Source organism: Filicampus tigris, chromosome 9 (assembly GCF_054856515.1).
Source record: "Filicampus tigris isolate MCC_2025a chromosome 9, RoL_Ftig_1.0, whole genome shotgun sequence".
In the NCBI taxonomy this organism is placed as follows: domain Eukaryota; kingdom Metazoa; phylum Chordata; class Actinopteri; order Syngnathiformes; family Syngnathidae; genus Filicampus; species Filicampus tigris.
Window position 1 is genome coordinate 17,128,366 of NC_141225.1, and position 26,226 is coordinate 17,154,591.

The 26,226-nt window shown below is 43.2% G+C and overlaps 1 protein-coding gene across 3 annotated transcripts in view; it reads left to right on the forward strand.

Moving 5' to 3' along the window:
- Positions 1-1,050: 1,050 nt before the first annotated feature.
- Positions 1,051-26,226, forward strand: part of foxp4 (forkhead box P4) — a 96,614-nt gene continuing 71,438 nt past the window's right edge. For 2 of the 3 annotated variants that reach the window (XM_086041022.1, XM_086041023.1), the window contains exon 1: positions 1,052-1,909. The gene's annotated coding sequence lies outside the window, so the exon portion shown is untranslated. Of the gene's footprint in view, positions 1,910-26,226 lie in introns of all 3 variants that reach the window. The other variant, XM_086041024.1, reaches the window with a different exon arrangement.

Genomic DNA, 26,226 nt, shown 5'->3' on the forward strand with positions numbered 1-26,226 from the left:
AGAATACACACACCACAAAAGTCCTTGCACATTTGATTTTATTCAAACCATTTCTATATCTCAATTTTCAAAATCATTGTAACCCAATCTCTCTTCATTAAAACAGCTTTTTAATCATCCGTACCTCCCCCGCCCCCGAATGACCTTTCAAGTTGCGTTGGCTTTGTGTATTAATGTGTTTGGATCCAAAATAAATAGAGAGAATGATTTTTGACTCCCATTATACTTTATCGGTTTCATTGTCAATAACAAAGAGTAAAAAAATAGATATACACACATGGACAGAATTGGGAGAAAGAAAGAGCAGCAATGGCCAGTGAAAAACACTTGACAAAATTAAAATACATAAAAATGTAAATTTATATGGTGTAAATAAGGGGGGAAAAAACTTTTTTTCTACTAAAAAACAACATCTTATGTTGCCTCCTAAAAGTGGTAGTGTCATATTATCCTTAGCTGATAGCTACTTTATATACAAGGAGAGTTATTACAAAACTTCTCCATCTCCACCAAAAACAATCATGTGTGTACTAGCCATATCAAAGCTTTGAGCTACGTCTTCAGCATTTAGCATACAAGTATGTCCGAACGTATTTAAATACATTTGAACGCACGCAAAAACATATTTTCAAATACGTTCAAATGCATTTGCCAGTCAAAACTCCACATTAGCACTCAACATTAGCAGTTGCATGCTGTTATAAGTCAGGAACTGGTTGTCAGTTAATCACATGGCACATATACACAAACAACTATTTACAATGACATGTCCTTCAATTAATATTCTTTAATTAACCTAATGTTTGTTTTGGGAATGCGGAAGGAAGCCGGAGAAAATACAAACTTGATATAGGAAGTGTGAAGATGAGATTTGAACCTGCAACCTCAAACTGTAGACAGCACGCTAACCTACCCCAAAGTGTTAGGCCACCTTAAAGGCTTTTTTTTTTTCAATCCTCTCATTCTTAAGTCAGATGCTCATTTTATTACCTTAGTTTTTTAATGTGCTTTGTACACCATTGTTTAAGCAGAGAGGCTTTTGACCTTTAACAAACACTTTACTAAACACTTCCATGAAAAAAGACCCGATGAAAAGACCATCTGTCGTTTTTACATTAGTGATAAGAATCACTCAAGACATGAGCACAAGTGATTGTTGAGCTGGAGAAGACGCAAGTATCCCCGAAGAGAAATCAAATCATCCCGCATGAGGGGAAAAACGAGCGAGTGGCGCTGTTTCCTATTGTAGTGGAGTTTTGAAAAGGCGCACCTGCTTTAGAGGCATTACGGTAGCGCACAAACTGTCCCCGTGCAGTTCGCGCACACACACGCGCACGCACGCACACACGCTGCCCTGGTGATTCAAGGCTGATTTCCAGCGAGGGAGCGCCAGAGTGGATGGCAAAAAAGAGCGGAGCGGCGGCGGACGAAGTTTGTGGCGCTGAAAAAAAAAGGAAGCAAAAAGACAAAACGAGAGAGGCTTTTTTTGACGAGATAGCGGGAGAGGCGAGCCAAGCAGAAGTTGCGCTCGGTGGCACACTTTGAGCCGCACAATTGTTGTGACTTGACTCCAGAGGCGCACAAAAGAAGCGAACAACAAGAAGAGGACTAACTCGCGAGCACGCTTTTGTCGTCTTCGCTTCTCTTCTCGCTTTTATTTTTCCCCCCATCGTTTTTGTTTTTTATTTTTGAAGTTCTTTCTTTCTTTCTTTCTTTCTTTCTTTCTTTCTTTCTTTCTTTCTTTCTTTCTTTTTACGCGCGTGTGTCTCTCCCCCACCGGCGTGTGTGGCCTTTTTGTTGCCGAGAGAGCGAGTGGACGCGCGGGGGGCCGAGAGGAGCCGGAGCCGGGCTGCCCACATGCTCCAACCGCTGGCGTGAAAGTTGACTTCTTCCCAACACAAGAGAACAGGTTCATGCACAGCACACGCGCACACACACACGCGCACACACGCACTCTACGATGCGATCCATCGCATTATCTTGTCCACGCTGCACGACTTTTTCCCCACTTTTCTCCTCGTTTGTCAACTTTTAAGTCGCTTACCACGTGGAAAGGTGTGTCTTTGGCTCCATTGTGAATACTTTTACGCACTATCGTGTGTGTGTGTGTGCTCGTTCACTCTCCTTGTTGCCTCCAAACTGAGGGAAAAAAAAAAAAAAAAAAGCACTATTTCACCTTGTACTAAATCCAAAACGTCGCCCAACTGCTTCTCAAGCAGAAAGACAATTTATAAAATATATGTTTGTATTTTTTTTTTTTAAATATAAAACTTATTTCTGAATAAGTATTTCTTTGCTAAGGGTGTCATTATTAAGATTCTCAGCGCTCAAGTAACTTTGAGTCCGTCTTTAATTTACAAGCAAATTGTAACTTTCCCTTAATGAATCCCCACACGTCTTTTGACCATAAACGCCGACGTGAAGTTATGTGGTGGTAATTTTACAACACACGAGCTTTCAAGTACTTCCTTTTTAAGTAGTTGTTATTTTAATTTTGTTTTATCTTTGTATCACAGCGTTTTTTAAATGCGCCCCTTACTGATGATAATAAACTCATTGTGTTAAAACGAAAGAGAGAAGAAGAAAAAAGCTCTCTCGTCAAAAGGTCAGGGAACAATACCTTCTTTTCAAACCCGTTTTGACTTTTTAAAAATTTAACCGTCGCGTGCCTGTGTGACCTGGCTGAGTTTCTTATAAGTGAAGATTTTTCTCATTTTTGCACGACCCAATAATAAAATAGAAACGCTACACGGAGGAAAGTTGCCTCTGCATCGTAAAGTTGAGGTGCATCTGTATGCATTCTATTATATTGGAGCTACTTAAAAATAAAACGTGTTTTCTGCAATGCAAAAATAACAACTAAAAATGCATTCTTCAATTAAAAAAAAAATTGATATTTTTAAGTAAGTATGATATTTTTTATTATATTGCAAAATAAAAAAACAAGATCACTTATAAGAGTGCAGTTGAATGTACATTAACTGCATTTAACAACTTAGTTGCAACCTCATTCTGACATCCTAAAGGGAGGCCTAAATGTTACACATGAATACTTAAATTGAGCTATTATGCATGTGAAATATCAAGTGCACAAAAAAGAGGGAACCCTAAACATTATATTTAATTGCAGTTGCTTGTAGTGTGTCACCGTGGTGGCCAAACTGACACCAGCATCACTGCTACTTGATTGATGGGCTTCAAGACATTTGTCAAAATTGATTTTATTTACTGTGTCATCCATCTCTCATTTTTCCCCCCCTTCTGTTTTGTTTCCATTCCATCTTCCTCGCCTGCTTTTTCCTCCACTGAGACGCTCTCTTAATTGCACTTTAACAAAAGATGCAAAAGCTCTCAATCTTGCTTTATGACCTTGTCACATTTGTGGTGTCAGACAGATACTTGGTGGCGACTGCCTACCATCAAATTGGAATTTCATGTAGATTGAAAGGAGCGGGGAAAATGCACACGTTTGCTGTCAAATGCACTTAGGCCTCCTTCAAAAGTCTTAAAAGTGCGATAAGAAGTATGTTAGCTATATATTTAAATTTTTATGTATTTCCATTACTTTGAATTTAGTGACAGAAAAGAAATGAATGTGTTAAAATGAAGCTATTTGAAAATAAATGTTAGAAATCCTCATGTCAACAGCATATTTTCAACTCTTCTTGAGGGTTAAAAAAATGAATATTTGATTTACAAGGTGGATTCTGAATGCTGCGTTTTCTAGGACCATCAGTCACATTTCAGTACAAAACCAAGACATGTATTTGCATTTTTGGTTCCCACTTATTTTTTGGAGGGGATCTAGTCAAACGCCATTTATCAACCATATGAAGGTTAAGGTGTTTGGATTTTTTTGTCTGATTCATTCACACTACTGACAGTGTCTTTTGATTTGGAATTTAAAGACATATTGAGACACAAGGCAGCTATAAGCTATTTTTGAGGAGGAAAAAACTTTGTGTGAGGCTTACTTTCACTTGGCTTTGTCCACTATTGTGCAGTTGCCTGACCGTCAACACATTTTTTTTTTCTTCACATTTGCCCCCACACTTTTGCTTCTTTTCTCTTTTTCCTTTCTCGTCTCATCTATCCCGACAGCTGTGTCTTTTCCATGTCACGTTTTGTTTGTCGTGCGCTGCTGGGCCGACCTCTTTCAAACCCGAGACTTTCCAATAGAACAGGCGGTTAAGTGTGTATGTGTGTGTCTTTCTGACATTCAGGCATTGTGTGCGTATGACTCTGTGAGATGGTCTAGAGATGGATAAAAATTGCAATGAATCTCATATGCTTAAAAAAAAAAAAAAAAAAAAAAAAAACCTTCAGCCAGATTAAAAGCCATGCTGGCATGATTGTTTTAGTCCATAAACTCACTCAGAGGGTCCTTTCACCTCCATCTGAAGGGCTGCTGGATGATAGTATGTGTACAATGAGGAGTATGTACAAAAGTGCTTTTTTTTTTTTTCACCTGTGCTGCTCCAGTGAAAACGGACACGGTTTGAAGTTTTAAATGTCCTGTGCGTCGGCTGTGTCCGTAATATGCTGCGTACCCCAGCCCACAAGAAGTCTGAGTGGGCTTTTGGATGCAAAGTGATGTTGAAGAGTGCCCATATGTGACATTGCTACGGTAAACATGTAGGCTTTGACCAGCCGTAGACACTGGCAGCTTTTCTTTCTATGGTGCCACTTAGCTGCAACAAAAATTGAAATGGTCAATTTTTCATTGAGCATGGAGAGCAAGAAAAAAAAAATGTTTCCGTGCCGGCAGTGGAAAAAAATAATGGAATAATTTTAAGTGCCATTGATGGAATGAACATTGACGCATTGCATTATACCGTTGTGGAAGATGTAACTATTATGTTAACATGTGTTCAAAAACTACATTTTATTTCAATCCTTGTGATGACGTCTGATCCTTTTTCAGCAATAAAATATGCCGGATCACTACAATTATGAATGCAATATAAGTGACACATTTTTTCTAAGTTGAGCAAGTGGGAGAATGTTCAGGTTGCGTATTCAAGTGATTGACGGCATGGTGAAACTGCCGCCACATTGCTTTAGACTGAGTCCTGATTATACATGTGGTTCAAATTGAGCTTGTTATTTAGGAGAAGTACAGGGCTCAATGTTTGCGTGTGTGTGTGTGTGGGTGTGTGTGTTTGTGTGAGCGTGTGCATTTAATAAATCCCTGCACATTTTTCAAAGATGAGATGTGTTTTCCTCACGGGTCAGGAGGCAAGCGTCGTACTGTAAAGTTGCCGGAGTGCAAAGCGAGCAAGAACAGGAGGAGGGGGGGGGGGGGAGAATGAAAGATGCCCTAAGACACATTTTAAATCGATGTTGGCCACCTGCGAGCGAGGTGTGTTCGCTTTTGTTGCCTAGTGTCTTTTAAGGAGCTGTCACGGCCTCAAACCTTTGTTTTGAAAATCATTGTTTTTAACTCATTGATTAGATGACTCACGGATTTTTGATTTAAGTGTCTGACATGAGACGTATCCTGATTTTTATGTGCGCCAGACTCATTTTGAGTCTTTTCGAGTCCTTCCACAGAACGCCAGCCCATTAACAGCTGATGGATGTGGGAAGGAGCGACCCAACGGTTCTAAGCGGAAGGGACTGTTTCCTATGAGCGGGTGGCGGTGGGGGGTGGGAGGTATTGGGTGTTAAAAGGGAAGTGAGGGACAGAGAAGAAGATAGAACATACGAGTGAAAAGGCTGGTAGGAGCGTCCAAGAGTTCTTGAGGCGTGGGTCATTACAGCTGAGGAAGCATTAGATCAGCCTCTCCAGGGTGCGTTTGGCACCTGAGGCCATGGTTGGAGCAAAGAGCTGGAACTGAAGGGGTGGGGCATGTTCGAGTGCGTCCGTGTGTGTGCGTGCGTGCGCGTGTGTGTATTTGGTGGTGGGGGTGCTGTCAGTGTGAAGTCTGGAGGAATGAGAGCGAATCGGAAAGTAAGGCGGCGGCGGTAGGGGCTTTTCAAGTTTCGCAGACAGTCAGTCATTAGCTATCGAAAACTAATGCAACACTTTGATGAGTAAAAGTGCAGTTTTCGGTCGGAGGGGATACTAATGTGTAACAAAATAAACTCAGCGGTAACATTCAAACAGGTGTAGAGTGACTTCTTTTGATTGACAAGCCACTGCTTAGTCACTGTTCTGCCTACTATGCAGATGTCAAAGACACACAAACCAAAATACTTGAGTATTTTTAGGCCAAGCAAAACTAGGCGTTAGAGCTCAAAAGGCACCTGGAAATCCATTGCAGCCAACCGAACCTCTGAAGAAAGACATTACTGGACAAGGCACAATAACAACATATCAGGGAGAAAGGACTGCGCTACATGTAGTGGATACACATAAGGACAGTAACTTATAGAGAAAACGGTTCATGAAATTGTCAATAAGTTTCACCTTGTACATTTTCACTGACCTAAAAGTCCCTTTGAAGAAAAACCGATGAGCTGACTATGAGAAACGAACATACACTCATGTTTACAGTGTTGGAAATGGAGCATCTTGATGAACAATCACTCATTGGTCGCCGAGTCTCGTGCTAACTCCGCATTGCCGCTGACAGCTTTATTTGTGTTATGGATTTTCCTTCACTCCATCCCGACTCCCTTTCCGCCCCTTCCTATCCCCATAGTCGGATCCCCTTGCCTCCAACCCTCTGACCTTTTTGTAAGCGCTTCATCAGAGAGCCGTTGGTGTTTTCTAAAGCGCCGCGACAGACTGACAGGGCGGCCGTCAATCGAGCGGAGGAGCGAGTGGAGCAGATCAGCGGAAAGCTTCGCTCGGAACAACAATGTGACTCGAGTTTGCGCGCCGCCGCTTTAATGCGTATTGAAAAGGACGGTAGCGAAGGCTAGGTGACAGCCGCGAAGTGCGCGTCTCGCGGCGTTACGGCTGCGCCGAGGCGCCTTTCGCGATTGGTCCGACCGGAGGGACGTGCCACCGGCCTCTCGAGTGCACGTTGTTCACATTTAGTTCAGTTAGCCTAATCGACACTTTTAAACACACTATTATTTTGTCTTCTCTTGTTTAATTTGACTGTGAATCTGATTGGCTGCATTCGTAGTTGCTTGGCATGCATCCGAATATTTGGCATAAGCGTACATGCACTTTTAGTCTGTGCCCCCGTTCCACGTCATAGTGGACCGGTGAGGTAATAACCATTTAAATGCATCTCATTATGCCTTCTAATCCGTCAAGCATCGGGATGTTGGCGAACGCTGGCGAAAACGTTGCTAGGGCTCTTTTATGGTATTAGTATTTGCGGTATTAGTTCCGGAGAGGACACGGGATGCCGACTTAAGCTATTAGCATGTGAGGCGCCGTGCGGGATGATCCATCCCCTGACAGGACGAGCTGTTAGCCAGTGTTGGACTAAATCACAATAGGCGGCCCGGTTTGACTGATTGACGGAGCTTTTGACACCCGTCTGGTCCGCCCTTTTCCTTCCTCCACTGCCGCTTGTAACCTCACATGGGAGATTAGAAGAGGCCAGTGCTTGGGAACTTTGAGTCTTTCTAAATAGTTTGCTTATCTTCTCCGGTGGAAAAAAAACAATAAAAGACTTTTTTTTTTTTTTTTTTTTTAAACTCCTGCTTTGTGCATGGCTTTTGCTCCTCAAGGTAAAGACGCTGGGCAGGCTTTACTCAGTAGGGGGCTGCTAGAGCCACTATCAGCAGTCGAGGGGATGCTGTTGCGCTGCGGATACACTTATTGTGTGTACGTGCGTGCACATTCAATTAACTGTCAATCACCGCGTGACCCTCCACCTCTCTCTCCTGCCTGGACTGAATTCCTCTGGTTTTAGGTTCTGTTTTTCAAGCGGCTGTGACGGAGAAGAAAAAGCAAACAGGTCATCGGTTTTCCTAACTTGTGTGTATACTTTAGGTCAATTCATCACTGTGAGGAGATAGTTTTATATTATTTTTCAAGATGATTTCATCAGCGTTACAGATGAGGTTTAAAGGCTTCACTCAAAGAGGGAGGATTGAGATCTTTGGTGTCGGCCCATCAGAGGCTGTTTTTTCTCCACTTTGTGCTCCTTGACCGGGCATTGAAACTGGTGTTGGTGTGCATGCGCTTACACATGCGCGTCTGTGTGCGGTGGGCATTGTTGGCCGAGAGACATCTGCCACTAGATTATTCCCAGCTGTTATCTGAATAATTGTGTAATCCCCTCCTCCCTAACACCCTTCCTCCACCTTCCTTTGCCCCCTTGTCTCGTCTTCCCCCGCGGTGGGGAGGGATGAGACTCCTTTCTCAACCACTTGATTATGAATGCGTGAATGTTTACATGCACCGGCCACTTCATTGCAACTGTCAATGCTGGAAATGTATTTTTTTGAATACTAAATCCAATTGAGATTAGCCACACGAGAGGAGTTGAATAAGAAACAATTTCCTGATTGTATCGTAATACATTGTGCAGGAGTACCTAATTTTGTGCCTGGGAAGCATAAAAGCACATACTGCTGTTGTCAGCGGTCATTTTCCGACTTTTGTACAGGGATTCAAACACACGTACACACCTGCCTCCGACTTGGCCCTTCCTCCCCTCCCCTCTTCCTCCCCTTTGGCTCTCGGGGAAATAAAAGTATCCTAATCCCGCCAGATCAAGATTGTTGTCCAGCGCGGCTTTGCCAGCCTGTGAATTAGAGACAGCTCTCATGTTCCTAAGGAGAGAAGGCCGTGTGCGTTTGTGTGCGTGTATCTGTGTGTGTTGGTGTTGTTAGGCTTTGAAGACTTGCGGGATTGAGAAGGGATACGATAGGAGGGGGGGCTCTGTAAGAGAGAGACAAAAAGGGCAATTAAAAAGTAGGAGCAAATGAAGAGTGAGATTTTTATTTTTGTATTAAAAAAATTGCACGATTCTATTCAGAAAATTATGAAAGCATTATTTAAAATGTGAAATAATCAGTTTCAGTTGTGACGTTGTTGCAGCAGAATCATACCCATTCCAAAATGAAAGGAGCGTTTTTTTCTACAACTGGGGAGGATAAAAAAAGTTCATTTATTTCATGTATTTATTTATTTTCATTTATGGATTGTGCTAATCAAACAAGCAATCCTTTCTGCGTTTGTGTTTTTTTTCTCACATTTACAACAAACCACTTTAAATGGGGCTCGTTTCCCAGTGTGTTTTTTTTTTCGTTACCAAAGCTCCATTACACCACCTCCATGTTGGACTTCTGACTCTCTTTTTTTTTTCTTTTCCTTTTGCTTCTTCTTCCTCTCCTCCTCACCTCTTTTTCTGTCCCCGACTCTCGCTGTCAAGCCTGTTGTCTCTAATTATGGCGGCTCTGCGTTCCCTCTCAGCCTCTTCATTACGTCCCGGCTGTCATCACAGTTTACTTCCAACATTTGCTACCTCTCCTCGCGCGTGTTCAATAGCAATCATTTAATTCTGTAGCAGTGATTTGACAGGAATGTGCAGCAAGGTCAATCAATCAGACCCTTTAGCAAATTCAACACGATACAGCCGAACCATTGAAAACGGAGACATTTCATTCACATTCCCATCCCATTTGTTAACTAAATATTTCCATGCTTGGATTAACACACATTTCTCATTTGGCTGCCATGTAATCTCATAGATCTGTGTATGCTTTCATCATATAAAAGGTCACAAATTGTGTTTGGTGGTCTGAATACACCGCTGGCTGAATGAACATTTTGTCACTACACCTGTTTGTCCCTGAAATAAATTAGATGGTGCACTGACTATAGAGGACAAAATCCGCTTTACTCCTCCTATTAGGTTTTTTCCTCAGCAAGTAAAAGAGGAACGGCGCGTCGAAAGGCGCCCGTCGGCTCGCGAAGGTCGGCGCTGCCGCGTGCAACCTGTAGTCTTAATCTGCAACATGTGCTGCTGCAGTTTCGCATCGTCTAAAGGTCACTTAGTAACAGTTTATCAGGCCCGCAGAGTCGTCGACAGCAAGGCAGGGCGAGGACGAGGGAGGCTGAGCAACAGACGGCCGTTTTGGGTTTTGTCATCAGGTTGCCCGGACAGTGGGCGGACGGAAGAGAAGTGGGGAAAACACTGGTGTCTTATTATGGGGTGCGGACTCCCTGACGGAAGAAACGTCACACGACTGGCACCCCGTCTTTCTTGCTCACTCAGTTGCAATGGTGCTGCGTTATGTGGACTAACGGAAATTTCCACTCATCGGATAAAGCAGATCACCAGGGCAGTACAGTGCGCCGTTTGACCTCCAGTGAAAAGGTCATTAAGGTGTCGTTCGCCTCCTGAACGCAACTCCACTCTGGAGGGGGGAATGATGAAAAGGGGAGGAGTGAGCCCAGCTTTCTAACCCCAAAATTTGAATGTCTCACCCCCTGCCCCCACACCTCCTCCCGCAGGGTTAATTGAAGGGGAAATTGATAGTTGTGTGCGGTAATTGTAGCTTTAAGAATTCTCCCGTCTCCCAGGGAGAAAGATGAGGGCAGCTGGAGTAAAGGGGGACCGAAATCCGGACGGATGGAACGACGAAATACTCCACCCTGGAGCTTTAATGGGGGCCGACTGGCTGATGAGGCGGCGCGTTGATTGGTTGATCTTGAAATCTGGCTGGATTCTAATATTCATTGCATTGACGATCCAATCACAGACATATTCCGTACTCCTCTCTTTCCGACTGATTCTTCCCTCTTATTCTCCTCTTCTTCCTCCTCCTCCTCCTCCTCCTCCTCCTCCTCCTAATCTTTCCTCGCCTCCCTGAGGAGGCCGGGATGGACAGATGAGCCGAGTGCGCTGTATCTGTTCGGTTCTGCTCTGCTGATCGCTGAAGTAGAGAGAGAACTTATCTTCGTCTGATGGCACTGAATGGACTCTCTCTCCCTCTCTCTCCCTCTCTCTCCCTCTCTCTCCCTCCCTCCCTCCCTCCTTCCCTCCCTCCCTCTGAGAGGGGCTTTCCTTTGCCAGGGGCAGAGATTTTATAATTAGTATTCCTCCAGAAATAGAAAACTAGTTTTCTTAGGTGAAGTCACCCTCTGATGAGTAAATCTAGCAGGATATGGAATGAAGAGAAATCTATGTCAAGGAACTCTATTTTTTGATCACTTCTCGCGTTCACTTTTGCCCAAACAATTATATCCACCTGTGCCTCCCTCCCACTGCCACCCAGCCCAATAGTGAATGCGACTTGATCTCCATGTAAAGTCACTCTACTCTTTTATTGCATACTAGGAAGTAGGGATGGTCAATTTGACAAAATTTCCTTCTTGATAGGGCAGGGGTGGGCAACTCCGGTCCTCGAAGGCCGCTTCCCTGCGTGTTTTAGACGTCTCCCTCCTCCAACAAACCTATTCAAAGGATCAGCTCATCACCAAGCTCTTCGGAGGCCTGATGACAATCCTGATGATTTGAATCAGGTGTGTTGGAGGAGGGCGACATCTAAAGCATGCTGGAGTTGCCCACCCCTGGATTGGGAGGACAATAACGATCACTTGATCTTGTACTTATTCTTCCAATGAGATAAGATAACCGACTCAATTTCTTTGCTTCTACACGGTCAATTCCTTAATCGATCAATCGATTACTATGCCCATGCTAAAATGTGACTTTATCGCTGCCATTGGCTCGCCTTTTTTTTCCACCCCTGATTTCTCCGCCTCTCGTTCCCTCCTCTGACTCTCCCCGCTGCCCCCTTTACTCTTCCCCTCCTCCCCTCTCCTTTTGCTTTCTCTGTCCGTTAATGAGAATGTGTTAACGAGAAAGAAAGATCTATTGGGTGTAGCGCAATTTATCAGTACAGCGGAGGTTCGGAAGAGGGGAGGGGGGAAAAAAAGACGTCGGCGACGGGCCCTTCAAAGAAGTCCTATTCTTGTGCTGGTGAATGTTTGATGAGACAGTGAAAAGTTCCCCTCTAACGTCATGGTGTCTGAACAGAGGAGAACAGAACCGTTCTAATCATGCAGCACCGAAAAGAAGAAGAAGAAGAAAAAAAAAGACTTCCAACCCGATTTAATTAACTGATAAGAAATGGCTTCAAATTAATTTTTCAAGGATGTTAGATTTTGATTAAGAAGAAACTCTGAAAAGAAACAGATGAATAATCATTTTTTTCTAATCAACATACTCAAATTCTAACTGGTTAATATGATAATTGTAGCAATTAGGGCAAATATTGTTGCGCAGCATTTATGCATCCCGTTAAAGGAATCAAATTTTCTTCACATCTAATGATCACATTTCCATTTTTTTTGTATGTGCCTACCTCTCAAATTGACCATTCTTAGTTGTTTTTTTTTCTATAAGAAATGAGCAAGATGAAACTTTCATATAGGGACACGTGAATGGGACCTTTCATGCACCTTGATTGCAGAGGCAGTTAGGAAATAGACTTGCGCAGACTGACTTTATTTCTGCTGGTTTTACATTACAAGGCTGAGATGGATCTTGAGATGAACGTAGCTAATAGCCGCTGGCTTCACTGTGCGTGTGTGGTGTGTGTGTGTGCGCGCGCGTGCCCTCGCTTTCTCAGAAGCAGGCAAAGCAGGCAGCACCATTTCTAATCCGTCAAGTTGAAATCGTCTATTCAGAGAGAGGAAAGGGGAAAATCGGATCCGGCTTGAATGAAAGATTGCGCTGTTCACCTGCTAGTGGCCATAAAATGTGACGGTGTGAGTGTGCGTGTGTGTACTTTCCAAGGTATTATAAAGGAGGTGAAGAGGGGCCAGTTAGATGCAGAGAAAGTGCTGGCAGGGGGTCGGGGGACTTTACAAGAGCTGCAAGTTCTTCACTTCAAAGATGCCTTTAGGTCTGGACAAACACTACGCCTGCACACACGCGGGGTCCCTCTCTTTCCCCTCTCAGGAGATGAGCATCCATCTCATCCTGGCTTCGGCGGCATCTCCCACTCACCGACAAAGTGTGCGCTCGCTTTAATCATATGCTGCTCATATGATACGTGCCGTTTCCATTTGGCGGCACACGCACTCATAGACACGCGCGTGCGAATCAAACAAGTAGGTATTCCTGGCACAAACCTCTGGATTGAACATACATATTCAATTAGCAAAACTCATTACGAAAACTTGGCATTTGTTGTTGTTTTTCGACCCCCGCCGTCCCCCTCCTTGCGCCATTCCTTGTTGCGCGGAATTAATGGTTTTGATATGCTAATTAGCGGGTAATTTAATTTCAAAAGGCCTCAATTAACAGCAGCGCTGTGGACATGAGGAAGTTAAGCAGCGTAATCTAATTTGCATTAGTAACGAGCGGGGAGTAATTAGTCTCTAATTAGCCACTTCAGACAGCACTTGTGTTTACTTTCCTAATGAAGTGGAGGCGCTCTTTTTTTTTTTTTTTAAATTGGGAAGCCTGTGAGTAAGCAAGCGTCTTTTACGAGGCGTTTGCGTGCCCGTGTGAGTGTGTGGTGGTGGGGCGCTACCGCACTTTGGCTTGGTTCCACACACGAGCACTGTAAACACACACACACAAGCGTAAACAAAAATTGCCCATCAAGTGATGCAGATTGATGCGTGTGTTTATCTGGGTGTTGTTTCTAGTGTTATGCAACAGCCAGCAATGTCTACATTAGGGCAGCCATTCAGAACCCAAAATGGGTTGAGCATCATTGGGTCAGAGAAAAATGCTGTCGAAGTATCTTTTAGCCATCATTAGCCACCCACACAAGGTCCTCATTAAGGGCTTTTTGATTCACATTAGTTGATGTCTTCTGTGTTCTATATTGGGTTTGTAGAGTTTATGGCAATATATCATACATTTTAGTAAGGCTGGGTCGGGGCGGTCGAGGAAGCACATTTTTCCCAAAGATTTTGGGAAATCCTGCATCAATAAATTAGCATTAGTGAATATAAAGTGGCATATTTGACTGGTGGCTTTGTTTGTAATACAGTACCTAACGTAACTCTTAGGTCGCGACTAACTTTGTTTTAATAATGGCCCTTTTCACAGCAGTCAATATGACTTGCAAAACATTAACTAATAGGACACAGTGAGTTGACTGAACTTAATACAAAACCGGTGCCCACAAAAGGTTTGTATATGACTGCCGCATGAAGGAATAACCTGCGACAAACAATCATGTTTAAATCCATTTTGGTCATGACCCTGATAAGAGTTTATTTTTTTACCATGTAAGTCAATATTGACCATTCGAACCGGCCAAACCCTGGAATCATATTGGCACCCTCTGGCTGTTATTCATCCTCCATGAACCAGCAAGTAGTCTGCTAGCTAACAAAGAAATGGACAAACAACCTAAATACAAAGTTTGAAAGAATTGCTTTATTTGTCGTAATAGTTCAATTTCAGTGTAGGTTGCTCTCCTTGGTGGCCTCTTAGTTAGTTAGCAGTATCATTATAGCATTGCAAAATAACCCTATGTATAACCCTAACCCTAATAATCCTAACCCTAAACCCATCAAGTCTAATGGTGGCCCAAGACATTTGCACAATAACGTATGTGTGCTGATTCTGGCATCATAAGGAAAGACATATTTGTATAACCTTCCAAAATGTTTAGATAATCTTGGCAAAGTGGCGAATGTGTCTGCTAGCTCAGGGAAAGGATTGGCCAGATAAACGTTTTCATCAGCAACAGTTTCAACTTTTCCATTCGCAGATGCATCAATAACAATTTGAAAACAACATGCGTCCTCCCGGGCTTTATTTTTTGGAAGGGGAGCTGGCGTGGAAGGATTGCAGGGAGCAAAATAGCAGGGTTTTCGGGGAGGGGGGGGTGAGGGGGGATAGGGGGACCAGCAGCTGCCCTATTAGCCCAAAATCTGTTGTTCAGAGGAGGTGGAGCAACAAGCACTGAATGTTCACAAAGGGGAAGCAAACAGTAATGGGCATTTCAACCCTAACACGTCTTTGGATGTACTTTTTGTCACACTTTTTCCCATAATCCATTGCACGGGATTGGATCTATTCCTGATAGGAAGGCGTGTTTCTATAGTCTTTTTTTTCCTGGGAATAATAAGAGAGGTCAGAAAGCGAGGCAACTTCCTGCCTCAAAGTGCTGGGTCAGACCGCCGGTTGGCACAAGTAGTCAGGGCTCAGCAGAACACACACACACGCACACACTCAAACACAACCACACGTATAGAACCTGCAGCGCTAAGAAGCCCAACGACGTCAATAAATATCGAGGATGAAGTAATTAAGAGTCTGTTTAGAACACTGACCTCCTCCAATGAGCAGGCATTTATAGCTGCAAACACGCGGCTACATTAGATGCAAACACTCCAAACACATCTATAAATAGGCAACTGATTTACAAATGAGCTGACCTGTATGTTGGCCCTGCGCTCAGATAGGCCTACACCCCCGCCAGGGTGCATAAATCACAATGAAAATGCATATGCATGAGCATCTGAGGAGGTGGGGGATAAGTGCGTGTGTATGCGTGTGCATGTGCGCGTCGCACGCCATTGAGGCTTAGTTAAGTGCCTTTTATTTCATTGAGTTAAAGTTAAGGGCCGTGGACGGGCCTCACTCGGCCGTGTTGCTTTTGAATGGGAAGAAAGAGAAATAAAGAACTCTTAACTTTTTGTGTGCGCACTTTTTAGTGGTATCCAGGGATGGCGCATCCCAGTAATGGAAGCGAGATGACGTTTCACGTCTCTTGTGTTTCTAGGAGAAGTGGTTTTGGTGTTGGACCTTTGCCTGCTGTGTGCGTGCGTCTAATGTGAGCTGCTTTAACCTCTGCTTGTTTTATGGACTTATGCACGGCTCTGGATGTGGCTGCTGCTAGATTAATTTACACACCACTCACACTCGCTTGCCAAATCTCCCGTTTCTCCGCTGTCTGGAGACAGAGCAGATATTGCCCTGCGAGGTAAATAAATTACTTCCATCGATTGCTGGAGTTGTCGAGTGACTTTATCTCAGGCTGACTTGTCCAGATACACATCAGCGTGTGACAGGGGGGGTCTTTTTTTCTTAAAATAATGTGCCACGGTGTCTTATTTTACATATGTTTGTGCGGGTGACAGGCTAAAATCAGATCTGATGGCTATCTGCTTATTTAAAGCCTCCGCTGGAGTTATGTGTGAGTACGTGTGGTTCTAATTGAAACATTCTGCCATATGCATACTGAAAAGCTGATGAATTAGGCTCAAATGATCACAGAGGGATTTCAGTTCTTACCTTTTTGGCCACATGGACGTTTGGAGTTGATCTCCGCCTTGTTAGCCGACGGTCACTATAAAGCAATATCCAATCAAATCTACATCACCGATGCCAGCCTCCGTGTGTATTTTTATCCACTAAGACGACGTCTACGCGGCAACGTTCGGGACATTTTACCGCCGAGGCCCAGATGTCGCGGCGTAGGAAGAGGTTAGAAGTTCAGTGTTGAAAAGCGGAGGGTGTGCGTGCATGCGTGTGTGTCGGCGGGCCGGGCCCACATGCGGTTTTAATAGACGCTATGCTGACATGACTGCAGAGGCCAAGAAGCCACCGTTAAAAAGTTTTGGAAAAAGTGTGAAAGTATGCCTCATCTGTTTAACAGTGGAACAACTGACCAGTGAAGGAGAGGAGCTCATGTGCTCATTTAGTCATAATATTTTATTTCATACATGATCATTCTTCTGTTTGAGGTTGTGTGTGTGTTTTTTTTAGGAAGTTCAATGGTGTCATAGTTGGGATTTTTGAAGTTAATTGAGTCCTTAATTACGCCATTAATCGAAATTCTCTGCATTGTAAAAAAACTCAAGTTGCGTTTTTGGGGTGTTAAAACAGTAATTGAATTTACTACAACTTTAACATGTAAATTATTGACATTTATGGCAACAAATGTCAGTTAGCACAAGAAAGTTGTTTGCTCCAAACCAATTTGGTGAGTTGTTTTTAGCTTTAAGTTGGGGGTAAATACAAGGGACAATTCATTTTGTCAACTCTTACTTCTTTCTTGAAAATGCGGGAAAGCCAATTCTCATGTTAGCAAAACTTAATTTTTCTGTTCAATTGCCCAACGTATTATGTTATCTAAGTTTGTTGCCTTGAAATTTTGAGTTAACCCATTTTTTTTTTTTTTTTTACAGTGTGAGCTAATGGGAGGTAATTTTGTTGTTTTCTCAAAGTTATGTGGAAAATTGTCATCATTGATCTCTGAATACTCTATTGATCCCAGGATATATTTCGTTGTGAATACAAATAAAGAAAAAAATAAGTGCAGTCTGAGGCTCATGACTTGAGTTGTTGCGTGCGATGACTTAACTGTGTAAGTTATGACAACTTGATTTTGACTGGAGCTTAGATGCTGATTTCTAGCAATTATTCCTTTGGTCATTGTGCTTAATTTGTTGAGATTTGCCAAGGCAAGAGCCAGAACATGGCTGAGATGTGCATTAATTTCACATTATAACAGAGATCAACGACAAAGTGCGTTTTAAAAGAAATGTGTGGAAAAACATAAGGGATGTTGTTCGCTGAACCCTCTCCAACATGATCAATTGAATTGCATAAATACGTGATGAAAACCATAATAAAACATAAACTCCATCTTAAGGGCTTGTTCAGCCTCCTTATTTATTTATTCAATGCTTAACTTTTATTGCTCTGATAATGAACAAAACTGGCCTAACCTGCATTTTTCACTTCAGATTTGCTTCGTCGCCCCGGGCGCTACGATGCAAATGAGTGGTGCCTAAGCGAGTGGAAAACATTAAAATAAAAAAATAAAAAAAAAAGATTTTAAATAATGCTTGAGATGAAACAATAGTTGCATTTGGATGCTGTTCTAATTGGGGCAAATGGCTGACTAAATAATCAGACTTGAGTTGCTGGCTTGCTAGATCTTCCTCATATCTGTGCGCTGGTTAAAAATTAAAATCCCAACCAGCATAAATCAGAGAGGAGAGAAAATTAATATACAGCGAGGGAAGATTAATCAGATAGCTGCGCTTTCATTGCAATTTTCTCCTTTGTCCTCAAGTGTGACAAAAACATTATTTAACATCTTTACCTTCGCTTCAGCCACTCAGGCTTGGCGTGCTCGCTGCAAACCTAACAGTGTTTTAATATTGCCGCTTGTATATTCTAATCCTGACACCACTTGAAATATAATTCCTTTGCCTATTTTAAATCATGAATGTGAAATTGCATTAAGGCAGGAGTGTGTGGGCATGAAAGCGGGGATGTTAAACGGACATATGAATGCAGGGGTAAATCCGGACCTATTAAGCACTTTTCTTATTATTTCTGAAAGTGGAGCGTGATAATTAGTTTGGTAGAAATCCTATAGCGGGGTGGAGGTAAGGGTCTCAATAGTTGAGCCAAATTAATTTCTTCTGTCACCTTGAGCATACGTTCCTCTTAATAGGTTTAATCTATTTCACGGTGATTAACTTTTATTTTTATTTTACCACTTGACTGTGATACCTTTTTTTTTTTTTTTTTTTTCCCGTGGATTCCACTCTGCGGCTAAATGGTGTCTTGGTACGGACATACGATATAGATGCATGGCGTCATTACCGCTTGGCTCCCGACTCGGCGTGATCTGAGGGATGGCAATGGGCCCTTTTCCCAGGGGTCCTTGCAGCTGCAGCCCGGTTGTCATGTGATCCAAGCGTCTGGCCGGATCGCCCTTTTCTTTTCTTTTTTTTTTTTTTTTTTTTCCTCAGGAGTCACTCCAAGTCTTTTTAGTGCTAAAAGTTAACAATCATTCCTGATGTTAAATCCATCAGAAACCTCCATGTGCCACGAGGTTGCTTTAATAATCTCCCCTGTGTGTGCGCGCGTGCGCGTGAGTGAGTAGAGGTTAGGGTGGGCCATGGGAAAGTGGAATACCTGAGAGGATTAGAACGATCCCAAGGACACTTTGTGTGGGACTCCAATCAAAAAGTCATTCTGCGTGGATTCTGTTGTGTTTTGTAGCAGCTCCGATACCTGCGGTCGTTTCGCGCAAGTCCCATACTTTGGCTACATGGCCGCTATGTGTGTGTGTTTGCGCTCCGTCTCGGTATGCATGCTTTATATTTTTGCTGGAATCGCACACGTTTCCCTGCCCGGTTTCAACTTACGCTGGTAAATTACACCCAGTCACTGAAATGACATCCTATAGATTGTGTGTGCGCGTGCGCGTGCGTGCGCTTCCCCCTCATTGCTGACATCATCTCACAGAGCTGTACTCCATGTCAGCTTTGATTAGTCTGAATGAAGTCCAACTGTTTTTGTGTTTTCGTCATTTAGGGGAAGACAAATGGAAATGCAGCTGTTTTCGTGCATGCGTGTTTGCGTGTCCGCGCGGATGGGTGTATGTGTTGGCGGGAATGGCTGCATTGTGTGCAGCGTTGACTGCGTAAGAGTGGTTGTCAACCGGCAATGCTTGCGTCCGTTTTCAGGGAAGGCAAGTTTGTTGGGACAAAAGTCCCCAAAAAAGGAGGCTGTAGTTTGCCAATTAGTGCGCCACAAATGTCAGTTATGGTTGGCCTGAGATCCTCACAAATAGTTGCAACACTGTGTATGCGTCTACTGTGGTAGGTTGGAAACAATCCCCATCTGGGACGAGTTGCTTTCTGCAATATTCTTCTGGTACCTGCAGTATTTTTCTAAGTTCTGTCTTTTGGTCGACTTTTTTTTTTCAGCGTTTTGGAAATGTAAACACCTCTAAAATACATCCAGATGTGACCAGATGTGCCGCGCCACCACAAACACTGGGCAGGGAGTGTGCATATGTGTGTGTGTGTGTGTGACTCTTTGCCCAACCGTTCACTTCTATGCCGACAAAGTGATTGCCTGATTTTGTCACACGTCTCTGCTTTTCAAATAGTTTGTGCGCAGGCTGGTTGCATTAAATACTCTTTTAAGTGCAGGAGAGTCGGCGTGTGACAAAGACAGCAATTTCGCAAAAATATTCACCCTAATGGGTGCTCAATTATATCTGTATCTGACACACACACGCGCACACATTGGCATAATCTGTACGTGCGCACAAACATTAACGCAACAAGGCAGACATTTTGTGTGGCAAAGCTCCATTTGGATTTGTCACTACAAGAGGTTGGAGTGAGTTCAAGCGCTTTGTGTAGGCGAGGTTGAGAAGGCTGTAATTGTGGGGTAAATGCTGTAAGTGATTGTTTACCACGTGTCCACACACAAACACACGCGCACACACGCACAAAATAATATTACAACCATAATTAGGCTCCATTTCACTCACATGCTCCTGTACACACACACACACACAAACGTTTCACCCTTGCGATTTTTTCAGCTGTCAGGGCACTGTACACGTGTACTGTGTGTGCGTGCGCAAGAAAGTCGTATTTGTTTATGTGCGATGGTCATGTTGAAGTCTCGCTCCTGGGGGAATAATTACGGATGAGGTTTTCTGGCCGTTTTTTTCTCATTAGTGTGAACGTGGTGAGAAATTGTGGAACTTCAGCTGGCGTGAGCGTAGACACACACACACACACACACACACATGGAAGAGCGGCGTGTAAGGGCTGCAGCTGATGTACCAGATATACATGGTGCACTTCCCTCACCGCAAGTTTATTTTGTCCTGTGTGTGTGTGTGTGTGTGAGCAACATCTGGTCCCTCCTTCAATTCAAACGTCACCTTGTTTGTTTGGCTTCACCCTTACAAACACACCATTAGCGCTGCCCGGTGTACTGACGACTATTCCTGGCCCCGGCCTTAGTTTAGCTCAGGCCTGCTGCCTGACTCACTGGAGGTCCCTGCAGGCAAACCTCAGTCCTACCAGAACCGAGGAAGAACCGAACCACAGCGCGCCGCCCAACCACCACAATGTAACCCTAGCCTGTACTTGAAGCTCCCCTGTCAGATAGAGTCTTTCAATATGTGTGTGTCCTACGGCACCTCTGATCTGTGAAGTCCACCTAGTCTGCTTCCAGACGAGTCGGCAAGTAGGCCAAGTTTATGGAAGGACATGAAAGCGAGAGACTTGAAGAAAGGAAGGCAAGCGGTGGTTGGAAGAGAGAGGAAGAAAACAACAAAGGTGGCGAGGACAAAAGCGGTATTGTATCATTGCAATGACTTGTGAGTTGAAAGGCTGAAATGTCCTCCCCAGAGTTCGCTCATAAAGCCTGGAGGACGGGCTTGGCAGCCGAGGCCAAAGCCAGACAGTTCTGGCCGTCCGGTGCAGAGAGATTCCAGTAAGAGGAGATGTAAAAATCAATTTGCAGCGAAGAAGGTAAACAATCGGAAATGACAAACGCGACGGTTCTTTCCATTGCGCCTTTTCTTTTCTTCTCCTCTCGCTACTTTCACGGTTATTAAATAAGACAAATGCAAAAGCGAAGCGAGTGACTAATCAGGAGTGTTGTGGTTAAGGATCCCATCCAGAGCTTTACCCCTTTAAATACATGAAATTGATTTTCAACCACCACGCACGCGTCTTAAAATTTGCAGTCAATCTGAAGCTGAATGATTTTTGAAAAAGAAAATGGAAATAAAAATTGAATATATCGTGGAAATAGAATTCATTATAATACTTTGATATACTCTACAGATGGAAAAAAAACACACCTATTTTTTTAAACAGTAATTTTGATTTGACAGTGGAACACGATAAATATAATCTGTTAAAACAAAAAAAAAATCAGCTGTATTTGACCCCAGTTTATACCTCTAACTTGATTTTCAAGAAACCACAGCATCTGAAGAAAAACAACCAACCAGAGGCAAAGGGCGTGGCTTACAAGGTGTCATTCAATCATTGCGCACTAGCAGGCACATGCCCACAGCCTGGAAGCAAATAGAACTTCAAACTGATAACATTTGGTATTATAGTGTGGCTTTATTAGTAAAAAGGTGCTTTTCTGGGTTAGCTTAGCTTAGCGGGAGGCCATGGGGGTCTTTACAAGAACTTAGCAACTCACAAGTCACTCCATCTTTATCTGATTGGTTGTGTTTCCTTGGACATGGTGTTTTCCAGCATATCAAATTAGAAGCGTAAACTGGAGCCGAAACTGCAATTTTTTTTCCCACAGATTACATTTATCATGAAATACTGTCACAATGACAAAAAAGATTTTTCTTCTTTTGAAAATTGCAATGAACTACTTTAAGTTACATTTAGGTAGTATTAATTGTCATGAACATGCAAAATCAAATCATTTCTACTCAGCTCTAATCAAGGAAACATTTTGGATAACCTTCTATTTACGTGCACTGCTTATAAATTTCCTTATTAGTTGTGTTGCCATGGCTTAGCTTCACAAGACGCCTAATGTGCCTAATGTTTTAGTCTGTTTTCTTATTCGACTTTTGGACCTTAGTGGAGCGGAAAAAAAATTGTTGCTCAACAGCCAACTGGTGGAGTTCCGAGGGCCCTCTGTGTTTTTGACAAACGTAAATGAGGAAGCGCCGGCGGCCCGTCGAGGCTGAGGTCAATACTATTGTGTGGCTGGAGAAACAATGGAGGGATGACTGTGAGAGAGATTGGAAAGAGAATGGGGAAGCGAGTCCTTGGGGCCTGTTTGGTGGTTAGGGGCCATTGGGGGCCCCAGCGGAGACCTCCATTAGTGGAACGATCTAACCCTCGGGGAGCCAGTGCAGCGGCGGGCCTCGCTGGCGAGGTCCGTCTGTTTAGCAGCAGTTTGTCCGCATTGCTCATAACATCGATCGAGCGCGAAGAGCCGAAGCTGCAGGAAAGCTCTTTGCCGCTGAATAGGCCGAGCGGCAGCCCATCGATGAAGTAGAGTGGACCGCTTCCGAGCCGTTCGCCCCTTTGGTCATTTGGTGAAGACGGACATGTCTTATTCAATACATTCGCCGCATGGCTGCCTCAAGGCATGTTGAAGCTTTGACTGTATTTGAGCACAGTTAGGTGTGTGTAATGATTTGTGTCTTACACACTCTAATCCTCTTGACGTCCTCCTCTTGTGTGTCGGATGAGCAGATCTGCTTTGACTGGCTGGGAACAATATGAAAGGGAAAAAGTGAGGAAACAAACATGTTTCCCAGGCTCACATTATCCCTCCTTCACTGACCCTAAGATCTGTTCGCTTGCCCTCCACCTTCCCATTTCGCACTCTCTGAAGTCACATTCCATAAAATCACCTACAGCTACGAATGCTGGTAATGAGAGATTCTTATTGCCGTCGAAGACTATAATGCTGGTTTATACAGTACATAACAGCAATGGAGTCCTACCAAGTCTCAGATGACGCCCCTAGTGGCAGCATAGTGGCTGACAGGCTTTGAGACGATGCCAGGTCATTGTTTCGCCGTGTGTCTTTTCACGCTTGGCAGCTTCTTGCAGGGAAGTCCGGACATATTAACCTGGGTATGCCTGCGATTGGATGGCGACCACATGACCCATTTGACACATTTTTCATCTGTGCTACTGGGGGCCCACATAGGACCAGACATCAATATGGATAAAATACGTGCACATGTGTTAAATATGCTCTCTTAATATATATATTTTTTTCTTAATACACTTCTCAATGCATGTATAAAAGATCCATTATCCTAACCCAGCAAAAAGGGTTTGAATCAAACTGCAAACTGATGGGTTTTTTTTTCAACCATTCAAGGATAGCACAAAACTGCTGAACAGTAAACCAACATTGAGTGCAAGAACTCATTTTGTGCGTCCCAAAAATCAATTCACTCAAACATTTAAGGTACTATGTTTGTTCTGCGTATAAATTTCAAATCGGTACAAAAATTGTTAGGCCTACTCTCGTTGTACTAAAGGGCAATATGAGAAACAACTCGGATATGTCTGCCGTCTAGTGGTGAGTAGTGATCTTCAGCCTACGACTACAGTCGACCCCCGCATACTCGCTATTCGGCCCCCACAAATTTGCGTTGTAAGATGCCAACGTCGGCACATTTATGCGAAAAAAACGACGCTTGGTAGGGCATATTTTTATTTTATTTGCCGTCGCTTCCTTCTTCGTCAGTCAGGGCGTTTCTTTGATTGGCTACATTACGTTCAGGTCACAGTCCACGCCGTCAAATGATTTGCAAGTACTCAGTTTACCCCACTCAAATGAAGTTTAATATTTAAGATTGTTAGCCCCGACATGTTTTGGATCCTATTATCGTGACAAATCCACTCTTAGCACACCTCAGTCCAAAGGATAATCTTATTGGAACACCTTATAAGGCTAAAATAGTCGAGCGTTTGACGTCCTTGGTCAGGAAATAGCGAAATAGGGACACAACTTGTATTCATGTCCAACGCAGTCCACCAGGGATTCTGTTATTTCAATTTGTTGTTATATTTGCATTCGCGAGTGTGCGAACTGCACTCGAGCATGCATGTGCTCTGTGGTTGTTATTGTTTGTAGAGCATCACACGCGGGCAAACAACCCATTTTGACGCTTTTGTACAGAAAGCGTCAATATTTAATGGGATAATGACATGCTAAGCGACTCGCAGCAGCAGCAGCAGCAGCAGCAGCTCTGTTTCCAGACAAAGACAAAGCCACTAACAATAGGCACACATGTAGCGGTAGGCTTTGACGTGCTCCATGTATCAATGTGATGGACACATGTACCCAGCAAGTGTTGTAATGTGGCTTCAGACCAGATTCCCTAATAAGACAAGAATGTCGTCGGTGGCATCCAGAGTTTTCCACTGGAATCATCCATTCATCCAGCCCGTTTCCTGCCCCGGGGTCTTCCTCTCGGCCCGGGCAGGCGAGGAGAGGGAACCCTCTGTCTCCCGCTCTTCCCGCACCCCCACAAGGCTCCCCCTCCCCTTGCTGGCCACATCCTTTTTCATCACTTTTCCTTTCCCCTCGCTCTGTTCGGGTCACTTCTGGTGGGCGACTGGTCTCTGCTGGGTTTTGCTTGTCTGGCTCTGGAGCTGACACAGGCACATGACTCAGTGTGAGTCACAGCGATTCAGGCTTATTGCTGAGGAAATAGGAAGAGAAATGTCTTTCTCAGACTGGTACCGGAAAGCACACTCATACATACTGTACAACTGAACAAATACCCAAACTCTCCAAATTAGCCGTGGACTAACTTTAAATAAAGTTTGGAATAAAATAAAATAAATCACTTTAACCTTGAAATGTCCCCTCACCCAGGCACAAGCTCCCTCTTTTTTTTTTCATCTGTTAAATGTTTGAGTGTTTGATAGTTTGAGGTCTATAGCAGAACCCGCCCGGGAATTAATGTCATTCATATGCCCCGCGGAAATTACTTTTGAAATGCATATAATCTAAAACATGCAAATGAGGCTGACTTTGTGCACCCTGTTTAATATGAATTATCATTTTCTGAATACCTATTATTACTGCGTACATTTCTCCAATTATATTGTTCCTTTTTGTCACTTTTGGATATTGACACACACGTGCACATCAGGAACACCGAAAGCATTCACATGCCTGGTCACTTGTGTTCACACACGCACGCGCATAAGAATGTCTTTGTGAGGGGTGTATTTTAATGAGGAGTAATAAGGATGGTAATGACCACTTCTGCCTCTCTCTCTCTCTCTCTCTCTGTCTCTCTCTCTCTCTCTCTCCCTCTCTCTCTCAGTATTTTTTTTTTACTTTCTCTTATACAGCTGTGTCTATTTTTGTATATGAGGCCTCTCATTGAAAAGTTAAAAAAAAAAAAAATAAATATGTCGTTTGCAGATTCTGCACAAATGTACCAATCAAAAGTCCTTAAACAGCACATGAAAATAACAAGGCAGGAAGTACAAGTGTTGCTCATCAATTTTTTATAAAGGATCTGAAATATTGATGTATTTTAAAAAGTGAGCAGTGCATGTTTAGTTTGTCGCTTCCTTTTCTGTTCTGGTGATAGAGCACTTATTAATGTCCTTGTCTGAGAGGCTGACTTTATTTTTTGTCCTAAATTGAATGGAAGGCATCTCTTTTTCAAACGAATTACTCTATTAATTTATTTATACTGTGGCATAAATTATTCTATTAATATTAGTATGTTCCAAATTAGTACGACTACTCTCAGTGTTCCGTCTACTTTTATTAATTAGGATGCTTGTCACTATATAACAAAGATTTTTTTTTTCTTTCTGTGATAAATTATAAAGAAGTCATTTTTTAATGCAATGAGAAATGGCTAAGAAATTATTCATGTTCTAATATAATGCAGTATAATATGTGCAATGTGAGACAGAAAAAGTGCGATGAAAAGAGCAAGAGAGGAGCAGAAAACTAACAGTTCCATTGAGTAGTCTTTGCTTGGTGTTGATTTTTACTTTACATGCTTGTCTGAGGGTGTTATTTGTGCACACTGTGGGATATCATCTTGTTTTAGTACTTTTGGATAGCATGTAAA